The sequence below is a fragment of the Cibotium barometz genome, chromosome 30, assembly GCF_041138505.1.
Source record: "Cibotium barometz isolate CiBa-2024 chromosome 30, ASM4113850v1, whole genome shotgun sequence".
Taxonomy (NCBI): Eukaryota; Viridiplantae; Streptophyta; class Polypodiopsida; order Cyatheales; family Cibotiaceae; genus Cibotium; species Cibotium barometz.
In genome coordinates, this window is record NC_141075.1 from 39,650,779 (window position 1) to 39,665,969 (window position 15,191).

General features: G+C 40.7%; 1 pseudogene across 1 annotated transcript; it reads left to right on the forward strand.

Annotated features, from left to right (window-relative positions):
• The first annotated feature begins 1,075 nt into the window (after positions 1 to 1,075).
• LOC147621474 (polyphenol oxidase I, chloroplastic pseudogene) lies at positions 1,076 to 3,140 on the forward strand (annotated as a pseudogene). The gene has a single exon (XR_015269836.1). The product of XR_015269836.1 is annotated as a polyphenol oxidase I, chloroplastic pseudogene (transcript).
• The last annotated feature ends 12,051 nt before the right edge of the window (positions 3,141 to 15,191 follow it).

Genomic DNA, 15,191 nt, shown 5'->3' on the forward strand with positions numbered 1-15,191 from the left:
CGGACCAAAAAGTTAAAGGGGAAAGTATAACGAAATGTTTTATAAAGCCAACCAAGTGGTTCTTTGCTTCCTTTGAAAGCAAACCCCCGAGAGAAAAGAGGACTAGATAGTAGAGCCCAATGTTTCACTTTGGTGGTGAATCATGTGGTGGTATGTGATAGGGTGTCAGTCTTGTGTCTGGCCCATTGGAAAAGTTCATATACATGTGTCTGGCAACTCTGGCCCATTGGAAAAGCTCATATACATGTAAGCCATGGTATATTATGCATACATCATGTTATTGTTCTTCATCATATGAGTGTTACAAATAAAGTTTATTTAAGAGAGAAAAACGTTTTTTATTGAAAGAAACAAAGTTTATAACGAAATTTTCGAAAATTTGAACCTTGAAATTCAAGGCTTTGGCACTTCTCAAATCTATTTTGCCAAAGCCTTGAAATTCAAGGCTTTGGCAAAATAGATTTGAGAAGTGAAAAATACACTAAAAAGGAAGGTTTTTTTTTTCCCTGACATTAAAGGACGTTTTTTTTTTGGGGGGAGGGGGGGGGGGGGGGGGCGGGGGGGCTGATACTGCTGCGGATTTTGGAGGCCAAGGAAATAAGGCGTGCTAGAAGAGCTTTCTAACATTAATCGGAATACACTGTAGAGGTCGAAGAGAAGAAAAACGTAATGAGTTCTTTGAAGTTCCGGGGTGACAATACACAGGCCAAAGCTCAGTACTCGCAGGTACTCAGGTACTGTTCAGCCGCAGGGTTGATGACAGTGTTTCGGAAAGGTGTTCGTTATCCGCAATTAAGTTCTGCAAAATATGGAACACTGTAGTAGTGTGTGGGCGGATCACGGATGTATTTTGTAGGGTCCTCCTCTTCCTTGGTTCAGGAGTCCGTGAGTCATCATTGACCCGCCATCTCCCTCAAGAGCCAGCTCTATCTGTGATCAAATTTTAGTGTTTAATCTCAAAGGTAGAGAGAGAACATAATGGATTCGTAGTGGCTCGCCAGGGGCGTGCCGCTGTCATGGGGAGTGCGCCCCTGCCCTCCTCTCCAGAGGCCGCTTATAAATCAAGTGTGATGGCAAGCGTTTCTAGGAGCTCCTTTTTTTTTCCCTTTTTTGGCTTCAATGGAGCCTCTCAGCTGCATCTCTCTTCTCAACAACTCGTCCTCAGCCTCTCTTGGTTTTGCGTACTTGCATTCAAGCTCTCACGCTGCTTTCTTTTCTGCTCCTGGTGGTCGGCGTCGTACCCCAAATGCAATTCTGCGCCGTGTTGCCGCACCTAGATGCTCTAGTGACGAGGGTGTGGACCGCCGCCAGCTGCTGCTGGCTTCAACCCTGGGGGCGGCCGGGCTGCCATTTATTGGCCATAATGCCGCCTTAGCGGCGCCCGTGCAGCCGCCGGACTTGAAGCAGTGCACCACTCCTATAGATCCAGGCAACGGGGCTCCGTCGGTGGACTGCTGCATCCCTGTCTCCACAACAATCACAGACTACAAGCTGCCCAAGGGGGTGCCGCTGCGGGTGAGGCACCCGGCTCACAAAGTGAGCCAAGATTACACTGAAAAATACACCAAGGCATACGAGCTGCTGCGCAAGCTGCCGTCGACGGACCCGCGCCAATACTCCCAGCAGGCCAACGTGCACTGCGCCTTCTGCGACGCCGCCTACGACGAGAACGGCACCACAATAGAGTACCAAGTGCACAGCTCCTGGCTGTTTTTCCCTTGGCACCGCTGGTACCTCTACTTCCACGAGCGCATCCTCGCCAGCCTCATAAACGATCCCTTCTTCGCCCTCCCCTTCTGGAACTGGGACTCCGCCTCCGGCAACACCCTCCCGCCCCTTTACACCGACCCCTCCAGCGCCCTCTACGATTCTAATCGTAACCCTGCTCACGCCGCCCCCACAGTTGTTGACCTAAATTACAACTTCACCGAATCTGGCCTCTCCGCCTCTGCCCAGCTAGCCGCCAACAACACTCTCATGTACCGCCAAATGGTCTCTGGCTCTAAAACTCCCTCCCTCTTCTTTGGCCAGGCGTACCGCCAAGGTGACGCCGCTAGTCCCGGCGCCGGCAACATAGAAAACACCCCCCATGGCACCGTTCACATCTGGACGGGCGACCCGGCCAATCCCAACGATGAAAACATGGGCGCCCTTTACTCTGCTGGCCGCGATCCCATCTTCTTTGCCCACCACTCCAACATCGATAGGCTATGGGAGGTGTGGAAGAGCCTTGGTGGGAGGAGAAAAGATTTCACTGATCGGGACTGGCTGGACGCCACGTTCCTGTTCTACGATGAGCATGCAAAGCTGGTGAGAGTGAGGATTGGCGATGCATTAGACACCACTAAGCTGGGTTACAAGTATGAAGACATCCCTAATCCGTGGGTAAAGGCAAAGCCCAAGAAATCAAAGAGGAGCAGCAGCACTGCAACTGCAGCAGTTAATGGAGGGCCAGGAGCGTCGAGGGCACAGGCGATGGCAGCTGGGATCAGAAACGGCGAATTCAAAGAAGGCTTGAGAGAGTACAAGGAGAGGGAGTCCAAGGAGGTAGAGAGAACGCTGAGCGCGCTGGTGAAGAGGCCAAAGAAGGTGAAAGCCGATGACTATGAAGAGGAGATCTTGGTGTTTGAAGGGGTGAAGATACCCACAGACGAGAAGGTGAAATTTGATGTGTTTATAAATCTGCCTGATGAAGATGAGAGTGTAGGGTCAGACATCTCAGAGTATGCAGGCTCCTTCTTCAATGTGCCCCATCTGGGCAAGAGAGTGGGGGAGGAGAAGAGGGTTCGTAAGTCCAACTTTAGGCTTGGCATCGGTGAAGTGCTCAAGGAGCTCGGATTAGAAGATGATGATAGCTTCAGCGTGACCATTATCCCAAGATCTCAAACCAGCTTCCCCATCTCCATCGATGATGTGAAGCTAGAATACGAGTGAAAACAGCAGTCGGGGAAGAGACAGTGCTTCTACACCTCCTTAGATTTGCACCTGGTGCATGCATAATAAGCTTTTTTTGTTTGTTTGTGTGTCTTTCACTAGACTAGCCTTTTAAATAAATGGTGGAAACTAGTAAATAATCTTTGCTAACCTTTGCTTGTACTTCACTACATCAACCTTATGATAATATTAATAGTTCTCTCTCCCCCCTAGTGCTCATAATGATGATGCTATCTCACTAGATCATCACTGTTTTGACAAATTCCAATGCATAATCTTTCTTGTCTCTTTTCCAAGATACCAATGCAAGAAAATAAATCTCCTTAATGATGAAAGTTTATCTTCAAATGTTTCACCTCAAACCTCTACATTTGTTGAAGTTCTAGATGTTTTAGTGATAGGTTTTGAAAGTTCACATCTTTTAGCCAATAAAAAGCCCTTCTGCACTATAAATAACGTTTTGATTAATAAGAAGTCTTGACCTTGGCAGGTTTTCTTATTAAACATCTACACATCAACAAGGTTTAAAACAAAAATTATGAAAATCTCAACTGTTAAATTCAATGCCAACTAAAATTTTAATTGTTTTACAATGGGAAATACACTAAAGCATATGTTTTTTCTATCGTTGAATGTTAAAGAAACCTTTCCTTGTACTATAAAAGAAACTTAAATACATCTTTCCCATTCCACAAAAGAGCTTAAACACGTCTTTTTGCAAGCACTTGTACCTTTTTTCCTTTTTAGTATGTACTACACCTTACTAAGTCTCAATGAAAAGACCCTTTTTCCACCTCTCATAATACTCACCTAGATTGACAAATAAAATGTATCCCATTATGAAGTTTGATCATAATTCAATCAAAGATAAACCAAATTGATGATAAGAAAATATACTAATAAGTTTTTATTTGAAGAGAAGGTTCTTCAAATTAGTGAGTGCCTTTATTTTTTGAATAGTGAAATTGGAGTAAATTTTAAAAGAAGATAAGGTTCTCCAGAGTGAGTGCCTTTATTTTTTGAATAGTGCAATTGTACTTTTTTTTGAATAGTACACTTGAGTAAAATTAGAAAAGTTTGATAAGTGGAATGCTAAGAAATATTGTAGCATGGGATTGTGATTTGAATTTGCATGCATGACGTTGTTCTAGTCAAGAGCTTACCTTGGCCTTGGGCTTTGCCTTAGAGTCGTAATATAACTCCATATATAACTCCCGGATGTGGGTGTGCTAGCTCACCGTTGTGTCCTCATTCCATTGTCACATCAAAATCCTCCCTTACCAATGGGGTGAGAGAAGAGCTCCCTACACTTAGATGGAGGCAAAAAGTGTTGAGAAATATGGTGTCAAAGAGCACAAGGAATAGGTTGGGAGTGAGTAATGTACAAGGTCATCTAGCAAGTTGCCACATCATCAAAGCTAATTTATCTCACATGAGCTCTCAAGCAACTTAGTAGCCACCTCATATAAAAGAGGAACCTTCAAGCAATGTAAACACGATCAACTCATCTCAAGCAATATCAAGTAAGTCCATTTGGTTGCTTATCTTGTTCATCTCTTTTTGTTATTCTTTACTTTTGCTCATGTTATCTTCATCATGTTTAGCATTTTCTTTAATCCAACTAGCCTTGATCCATGTTTCTCAACATGGTATCAAAGCCAGTCCAGCTAGACTTAGTAAGGTGAATAGGTTAGATTTTGCATTAGAATTAGATCTTCCTCTCTTTCACTCTTGAAGGGTGGTGCCGCTAAATGAAGTGCTACACTTGAAGAGGAAGAGGAGGAAACTCTTCACACCAGTTACACATCTTCACCTCCCTCCGGGGCAGTTACCACACTCTCCATATCACTTGCCCACGCTTAAACCTAGCCTTGATCCTTGTTTCTCAACATGGTATCAGAGCCAGACCGGCTAGACTTAGTAAGGTGAATAGGTTAGATTTTGCATTAGAATTAGATCTTACTCTCTTTCACTCTTGAAGGGTGGTGCCGCTAAATGAAGTGCTACACTTGAAGAGGAAGAGGAGGAAACTCTTCACACTAGTTACACATCTTCACCTACCTGCGGCGGCAGTTACCACACTCTCCATATCACTTGCCCACGCACTCACACTTACCAAGCACATCAACACCTTTGCATGTGTGGGTTTATGCATTGTCTTCAGCAGCTGCCCTCTATGCACTACAAGGCCTAATAACAGATACACATAAAGAACTATCTCAATCCGCCTGCTGCTCAACATTGTAGACAACAGCACTCTCTAGAACGGACTTGAGAGGGAGGCTTTCTTGCTACAGTAGGACGAATTGTAGTAGAGGAACTAGAGAGGGAGGCTTCCTTGCTGCTCTCGGCAACCTATTGCAATATGCTGTTGTAGTAGTCGAACTGGCTAGAGGACATTTGCACCAGCCACACCAACATCTGTTCACAACTCTCAACAAGTTCCTGGCAACATCCTCAGCTCATCATATACCCGCCTCTAACGCCCAGTTGCTGTGTGACCACTTGCTTCTTCCCATCATTAACATCGTGTAATCTACACACCATCAAGCTCCAGTTGTGGCAGCGTCTACATGCCATCAAGCTCCATATTGATAAGGTAGCCACTGTCACCTCCCAGCAATCTTGCGGTGCAGTGCAAATAAGAAAACTCGAGCGTAGATCGCTTTTTTTTTTTGAGATAAAATCACATTTTTTAAAATCGCATATAAAGCTAAGGATTGAAAACCTTATGAACATATATACATATATATATATAGTTCTAAAGATTGTTTCTATGGAAGATATTAAATTCTTGTGGGTAAGTTGTGAGCCTTGCACACCAATGCCTTGGGCAACTCATGTTTCAATGATTTCAGCATGGTGGTCGTTGTCATTCACAATTATGCTCCAAGACAAGGTTGTATGGAAGAGAAGAAGAAAGAGGACGGCATGTTTTGGTGCCCGTGCACTTAATTTGTAATCACATATATTTTTTTTTGCATAAAAATAAGTGTGATCCGCATGCATATTGCACATCCTAGTGATGCATATTTTATTTCCATGTTTTGCATTAGGATTAGACACTGGCCATACAAGCTAAGACCTTCTTGTTAAAATATTGCATTTGTGTTCGCATTTATTGGGTCTTAAACACTGCCATAGAGACTCAAGAAGCTCATGGTAAACCACCCACTGCATGACATAATGTCGCATGAGTGTATAAGAAGAAGAACGAAACTTTAAGGCACAATGGAAGAGCAATGCCAAAATGAAAAAGAAGAAAAGAATTCAAGGAGAAAAAGCCAAAGAGATGCAGAAAAGCAAGAAGTCAACAAAGAGAAAAACTCTAGCAACTCACTACCCAAGCCAACATTTAAGGCCACCAAATGAGTAGGCCAAAAAGCATTTGTTATGTGTATCACTACTACAAGACAAGCAAATACCGATGTTTTTTTAATGAAAAATAATTTCTTGTAAAATTTATGATCGTCTCTATGCGTGTCGAAAAAGCGCTGGTATAAAATCGTCAGAATGATCATCAAAACCACGATCGAAATATATGTTACAACAATAAAAGTCTAAATATTCCTCAGAGAAAACATCGGTATTCTTATGCTTTTCGACGCTTATTTCGACGGATATACATATGTGTATTCTGATGTATATACCCACAGATGTAGGGATTTATCAACGCGAGTTCCGACGGATGCAGCCCTAGAATTACCAAACGAGCATTCGACACTTTTTTCGACGGATGAACATATAATTTGTTTTTTGGCATAATGGTGCATCCAAGTACAATTCTATACCTGGATGCACCATTATGCTAAATATGTAAAGACCACGGAACATTTGTATTCAATTGCAGTTTTACACAAACTTAAAGAATTGAGGCAAACAAAGATACATTGATACAAAATCAAGTTTTGTTACTGGATATCAAACCACAAAGATACATCATTACTAATTGCTGAATATCAATCCTTATACGATAAATGTTGTATACAAAAAAAACTTGTTGCATATGAGAGCGAACTATACATCATTACTAATTGCTGAATATCAATCCTTATACGATAAATGTTGTATTCAAAAAAAGTTGTTGCATATGAGAGCGAACTATACATCATTACTAATTGCTGAATATCAATCCTTATACGATAAATGTTGTATACAAAAAAAGTTGTTGCATATGAGAGCGAACTATACATGCCCAAAAGGGGTGCAAAAAAGATCTATACAATTCCAAAACTATGCAAACTAAAATGGTGTCCAATCTGTGAGCTAGCCTCAATAGGGAGGCTCAGGTACTGCTCTTTACACAAAAACAATGCAATACCCACAAATTAGCTTATACAAACTTACCAAAACCTCAAATTGGCATATGGTACGCACTTACCGAAACCACAACTGTCCAATCTACATTTCTGCCATCTTGCTCAATGCACTCAAGCAAGGCACAAGTGCCATACTTGAATGCATAATGCTCCTCCAGCTCGGTAGCTTGGCATCCAATCACCCTCTCCTGCGTATATGAAAACAAAACATACAACTATACACTAGTTGACATACAAACGAGAGGCTACGGAAAGCATGGATACTTAAAAAATACAAACAAGAAGCTACGGAAAGCATGGATACTTAAAAAATACTCATAAAATGAGTCCCATCCACCGATCCCGAGGTGTGAGCACTGGGCCATGCTCTCTAGTCGCCTCGCCCGCGCTGCTGCTTCCTCTTGTTACATGTATCGTCGAGGGTTTTCTTCGCGCTTCCTTATCTCCTCATCCCATTTCTCTTGGTCACAAAACCAAGGCTTTTCTCCCCCCCCCCCCCCCATTTTCACTTCTTCGGTGACATTAGACCTCTTGTGTTTCATACAATATCTCATGAGATCGTAGATCCACTTGTTAGGTACTTCCTCGCTACCTGAGGCAGGCTTTCGTTCTTGATTTGATTACATATTCTTGTTTTCTTCTCCGATGGGAGGTGGAGGAATTTGGTCACAGTTTCATGGGAAAACACTATGCCACATAGCTTCCTCACACAATTCCACATCATATAACCTACATCATCAAGAACAATCTTCCCTTCCCGTACGGTGTAAAGATGCTAATCTGCATTGGGGAGAGGGATACTACCAAAACGTCGACTAGATGGACACGGTGAGATGGGGGTGTTGGCCACAATATATGATGGGTGGACATTCTTGTGGAGGGGTAGCTGCATCCGCCACAACAACCAACACTACCCCTACGACGCGAACCGACTGTAGTTGGAGGAACAACCTGAGGGTGAGGAGGTTTGAGTAGGGGATGGTATGGGTGTGGGTCTGAGTGTGACCCTGGTCCCGATTTTTGATGGGCTTGCACCCCGTTTTCCATGGGCAAAATAGGCTCTAGCCATGGCTACTTGCTCAGGGGGGGCGGGGGGGGGGGAGGGGTGGCTTGTGCAATGAAGGAAAAAAACTGGCCAGGGCTCATGACACATGGGATAGTTGGTTGGGGGAGGTAATGCCGAGGGTGATTTCCGGGCTATATATGTGGTCCTCCATCTACATATGTGCATGGATATGGTTATGCAGGTGGACATGTAGGTCATGGAGGAGCATATGAGCATGTGCCAAATATATTTTTAGAAAACATAAGATCAAAGAGATTACCTCTGAGATTAGTTATCAGAGTTCGTACATCACAAAAGCATAAAACCCACACTAATCATCTATATTTTAAAAGCATAAAATCAAATAAAAATGGAGAGATTAGGGAGAGAGAAAAGGGGCTTACCTTTGAGAGATTAGGGATAGATGGTAGAGATATGCAACCTGCAAAAAAATAAAAAAATAAAAAAAAAGATTAGATACCATGCAGGTGTAAGAAATCATGAAAGCAAGAAAGATGGTGGTGTAGGAGAGTGCAGGAATGTAGGAGAGAGAGAGAGAGAGAGAGAGAGAGAGAGAGGACAACCAATAGGTCATGGGGGGGGTGGAGATATGAAACTTGTCAAAAACAAGATTAGAACACTATGAATCTGTAAGAAATCATGAAAGCAAGCAAGATGGTGTAAGCGAGTCACGGTAGGGATGTAGGCTTAGGGGGTGCACTACTAAGAAACCCTATGTATCACCTACGTTCAAGGGGTATTTAAAAAACCCCTTACCTGTGAATTTTTCATGAATAAAATGACCCCTTTTCCTTTATGGACGTATGGGTTTTTTTCCAAAATCAAATAAAAAAACCCCTTCTGTAAATGTATTTCTATAAATTTATCTAAAAATTTTGAATTAAAAAACCCCTTCATTTGAACTCATGTGGTATAATACTTATATATTTTTACGTGAATCCCCCCAAGAGAGAGAGAGAGAGAGAGAGAGAGAGAGAGAGAGAGAGAGAGAGAGAGAGAGAGAGAGAGAGAGAGAGAGAGAGAGAGGACATGCAATAGGTCATGTGGGGGGGGGTGGGAGATGAACTTACCGGCACCACAAAACGAAAGCTTTCAAAATGAGGGAAACAAAGTCCGCAGTTCGGCATTGTAAATTTTTCTCCAGTGTCGGAATGAGCATCGGAGAGTGTGTCGGAGAAGACGCTAGAAAAAGCGTCGAAAATAGTGTTAAAAAAATGACGTGATTTTTGCATGTTTTTTGACATTATTTTTGACGTGATTTCCAACATTCTCGTCGACAAAATTTTCAACGACGCGAAATATTATATACCAAAAAATGTATGCAACCTTTGAAATTTCCCACTCCGACACCTTTCCCATTAAGAATTTAAACTTTGGTTGACTAGAATATACATCGGAACGCCCAAACGTAGAGGATAATTTCTTGTGCCCTAAAAATTGGTGCAAGGACCAAATCTCTTGACGACAAAGAATTTGCAACAACCATGTAAAGAAAAACGGTATATTTCCAATTGAGTGTCTAAATGCCTTACTTGGTCTTACGAATGTGTGTCCTCAAAATGATGAACAGATCGATTGCTTGGACCTTCAACCCGAGCGAAGTACTAGATGGATAACAACACAAGCAAGTACTACTCAGTGTCATGTTGAAGAAGAAACTATGGTGGACTCTATGGCATATTTGGAGCAAGACATGGATGACATGATAGATGCCCTACATGACACATGGGATATTGAGCGAGAAATAACATAGGAAATGGGCGGTGTCCATCAACACATGGAGCAAGTCTCAAGAGAAGAGCAAGAGTTATGTAGGCTGGCTCGTACGCCTCTGTATCATGGTTCATGTATATCTATTTTGTGTACATGCCTCGCAATACTAAACTTGAAATTAATATTTGGATGGTTTGATTGTGGGCTGTATACGTACAAAATCCATATTACAATCCATTGGTATGTTCTACAGTTCTTACCATGCTTGTCCAAATGATTGTGTTCTCTATCGGCATGAACATGCAGATATTGCACAATGTCCATAGTGTGGAGAATCTAGATATAGGAAAGATGTCCAAGGAGAAAGGGTTCCTACAAAAGTACTCAGGCACTTCCCTGTCATTCCATGGATTCAAATCATGTTCAAGTGTAAATCCATGGCACCTATGATGTCTTGGCATCAAATCACTAGATCCACGGACGATGTTATGTGTGTGTCCTGCATGGACTGCATGGAAACACATTGAAGAGAAGTGGTCAGACTTTAATGAGGAACCTCGTAATATTTGCCTCGGGCTAGCTATGGATGGTGTGAACCCATTTGGTCTTAAAAGTTCAACATGGAGCACATGGCCAATTTGTCTTGTGAACTACAATCTTCCATCGTGATTAGCAATAAAGAAGGGCTATCTATTTCTATTTCTCTCATTAAATAGTCCCTGGGAAATACAAGGTAGCCAATATGGATGTGTACTTAGCCCCATTAATAGAGGAGCTACAAAGTTTGTGGAAAGGAATTGATGTTCATGACATGTCAAAGAGGTTTGGACAAAGGGAGTTCTCATTTTATGAGGAATACTAATGTGGCCTATGCATTATTGGCCAAGCTATGGAGAATGCAGTGGTAAGCTATTTTGTTATTATGTAATTATTGATATATATGTGGATGGCTATATAATATTATTTGTTTTAATACAGGACTATCATCTCTGGTTACAATGCATGCCCTTTATGTGGACCTAGACTAGATTCTCATCATTCAAGAGGCTTGAGAAAGATGGTGTATGAGGGTCACAAGAAGTATCAGAGGACCATGAGCTACGTGAGGGCTATTTGGGTTGGCCTCCTCCTACACGGTATAGAGATCAAACAATTAGATATAGGATATGTCTCAAACATAATAGACGATCATATATTGATGAAGAGCCAACAACAAATGAGGAACCAAAGCTAGAGCTAGAATATTTAGAGGCCGACATAGATGCATCTTCTATTCCTATACAATTCGAAGCCTGGAGGGATTTTCTTTGAAATAGATCTTTTCAAAGCCAATGATATTTTTGAAGATGAGAGTTGATAATAATCAACTATGATTTTGTAAACATGCAAATATTCTTACATGTTATGATTTGATGGTAATGTATTTGTGTATGTGGAAAGGGGTGTGCAAGGACCATGAATCACCTCGATGAGATAACTTTTTTTTTTTGGTTTTATGTACTTTTATAAGTATTTGTATATACCAAAAGTGAGAAAAAAAACATATATATTGGTTAAGATATAAGCTGAAAATAAAAAATTTTGAAAAAGAATTCCAACGTCTATTTTGACAGCATTTTCGATGCCTTTATGGACGTTCTTTTCGATGCTATTACTCACATTAATATAAACATTATTTTTGACGCCGAAGGAATTGTCGGAAAACTCACTGTCGGAACATAAGCATCGTGTAGTAGTGTATCTACCCGACCACCGAGAGTAGCCAATTGAGCTCCTAGGGGGGGTAATGATTGTTCTAACCCTACTCTTAGAAGAGACTTCTAGACCTCAAAGATAGTTAAAGTATTTATCAAGGAGGGTGGGACCTCACTCTTAGAGATGACCTCTAGGCCTCAAAGATAGTCAAGTCACCATCAAGGGGGGTCAAAATATGTTGTAAAACCTTGCATCCGTCCACCTTGAGTAGCCCAAAGATTTGGCACCAAGGAGGGGTGTTGAGAAATGTGGTGCCAAAGAGCACAAGAAAGAGGTTGGGAGTGAGTAAGGTATAAGGTCATCTAGCAAGTTCCAACATCATGAAAGCTAATTTATCCCACATGAGCTCTCAAGCAACTTAGTAGCCACCTCATATAAAAGGGGCACCTTCAAGCAATGTAAACACGATCAACTCATCTTAAGCAATATCCATTTGGTTGCATATCTTGTTCATCTCTTTTAGCTATTCTTTACTTTTTCTCATGTTATCATAATCATTTTTAGCATTTTCTTTAATCCACCTTAGCTTAAGCCTAGCCTTGATCCATGTTTCTCAACAAAAAGATATAACATTTATGATGGTTTTCACTTACAAAAGGTAGGGAAAGAAGAGGAATCGAATGCAAGAGGGAAACCTTTAAACAAATCTATCTAGCAAGCATCCATCAAATACGCAACTACTTCGCTTGAAGGGTGTACCTCCACTATTCCCATTGTTGAAGGAGCAAAGCCATAAAGGCATAAGGCCTATCAAATGAATCCAAAATACACCAAAATGATCAAGGACAAAATCGACACTCTTCGAAGCTAGATTCATTTATAAAATAGAGCATATGGAATGGATATCCCCAATAGTCATACAACCTAAGAAAATGGAAAGATCCAAATTTGTGTTAACCCCAAAAAAGTTAATACTGCCATGGTAAAAGATCACTACCCATTGGCATTCATTGAGCATAACGGGGGGCAAGGAAGCGTACAACTTCCTTGATGGGTTTTTGGGTTATAACCAATTGGAGATTGACTTGAATGACCAACATAAAATTGCATTTGCCACAGAATTGGGGAACATGTACACATATTTGCCACAGAATGGGGGACATGTACACATATAGAGTTATGCCATTTGGCCTATTCAATGCCACAAGTACTTTCCAAAGACTCATGTGCATGGCATACAAGGAATACCTTTGGGATTTCCTTGAGGTATTCATGGACGAATTTTGTGTCAATTCCAAATGGAAGCACATCTCTGCTGGTGCCTAAGGGAGTTTCTAACTCTAAACACGACATATCAATGGATGATGGGAAGGTGAATCTAATTCTTGAACTTCTACCACCCACAAACTTTAATAGTATTCCCAATGATTCATGGGACATGTCGAATACTACATAAGATTTATAATATTATACATTGATGTAGCTAGAGAGTCACCGAGATTATGTGTGCAAGCTAGGTAAAGCCTTGTATGGATTGAAGTAGGCACTGAGATCATGGCATGATAAGATTGCACATTATCTTATCACCATTGGATTTCATATGGTAGATATGTTGATCATTCACTTTATGCAAAAGAGTGATAAGGGGATTGTGGTCATCACCATCTATGTGGATGACTTTTGTGACTTGATTATTGGGAGTGACAACAATGAAGAGAACATTGAGAATTTAAAGAATCTCCTTAAGAAGAAGTTTGGCATTGATAATTGAGATACTTTCTTGACATTAAGGTCATCATGATGCCTAAGGGCATATGGTTGTCACATAGATAGTATGCATTAGACATGTTATAAGTCCAAATATGGTATGGCTGGTTGTAAGCCCATTTTTGTACTGTTGGATCATAATGACATGCTGAGTGTAAATACAAGTGAGATTTTGGAGAATGCCACTATATATACAGAAAGATAGTGGGCATCTTGATCTACATGATGATCATCATCAGGCTATATTGAAATATGGTTCTCGTCATGTCATCTATGGGGCACATGTATGTGGGTATAAGGTAGAAGAAGATTAAGATGTTATGAAATTGGAATGGATGCAAGCTAAGGTTATTTGGGGATCTGACTGGATGAATATAAAATGTGGTCAATGGTCAAAAAGTAGACACATGGAAGATGAAAGGGTGCATAAGGCATGTGAGAACTTATTAACACATAGATAGCACAAGGGTGCACATATCTTTGGTGGAGAGTTATAAAATCATGTAAATCTTGGATCGTTTTATAAATTTTGAACCATATTCATTACCATAGAATAGGAGACTACTTCACACATTTTTAAATATCTCATAAGACTTTAAGTGGAATATCTAGTCATTTTATATAATAATAAAGACTATTTTCATAAGTTTCTCACTAGATGATCCAAATATAAGCAAGGGTTCATATTCATTGTTTTATTATCATTTCAAATTCAAAAGTTAAGACCATCACCTTGTTGTTTAACTAAATTGAAATATTTAGATATAAATTCTTGACCAATTACTTTAGACTGTGGAGACATTGATTTATTAGTATAACTGAAGTAAGTCACCATATAGGCTTACACTATACACTATTGTTGTATTTTGGGTGTCAAAGATTCAACAGCTAAAAAGATGTTCTAAGAAGGAAATTTAATTGAATTAATTATTAATACAATAACATTCGTGTCATGAAATATCTCTCTCTCATCTCTTAAATACTATGCAAGGTTTAGGAGAAATTTATAAATGAGTCGATATAATTTTTTTCTTGCATGTAGGAACCTACTTTGTAAGTTCGTAGAGTGTTTGGATTATAATGCTGGATATACCTCTACTTATGGTAATTTATTAATTATATTTAAGGTTATTTTTACATTTTAATAATTTTCTAAGGTTGCCACATTTATGAAGGCATGCCTTAGAAGAGAAATGCTAAAATACTGCTCGTATTCATGAGATGTGATTTTTTTAGCAAACCCCTGAAAAGGCATATGTATATTTTTTACCTTGCATTCACACTCATGAGAGGAGGAGAAGGAGGCTCACATACTTCAACCAAAACAAGGGGGGCACTATAGTAGGGAGAGGTGGAGGAGGCTCATGTGGAGGAGGTGAGGGTGGTGGTGGCCCGCCAATGTTAACAGCTGCATGTTGGCATGCTCTCCACTCTCTTTTTCACTCACGAGCTATCCTCTTTCTCTCCACTCTCTTTTTCACTCACGAGCTATCCTCTTTCTCTCCACTTATTGAGCCTCATGAGTAGGGGGCTTCCTATTCCTATCGGATTTATTACTTCTATGACTTTGTGAGCCCATTCTCTCTACAAAATGTTATGAAGACTAGACACCAAGCTATGATCAAATGAAATGAGCATAGAAGTGTATGCATTTGTAGGAAACAACACTCTCTTATCTTGCATTGTATTGGATATTC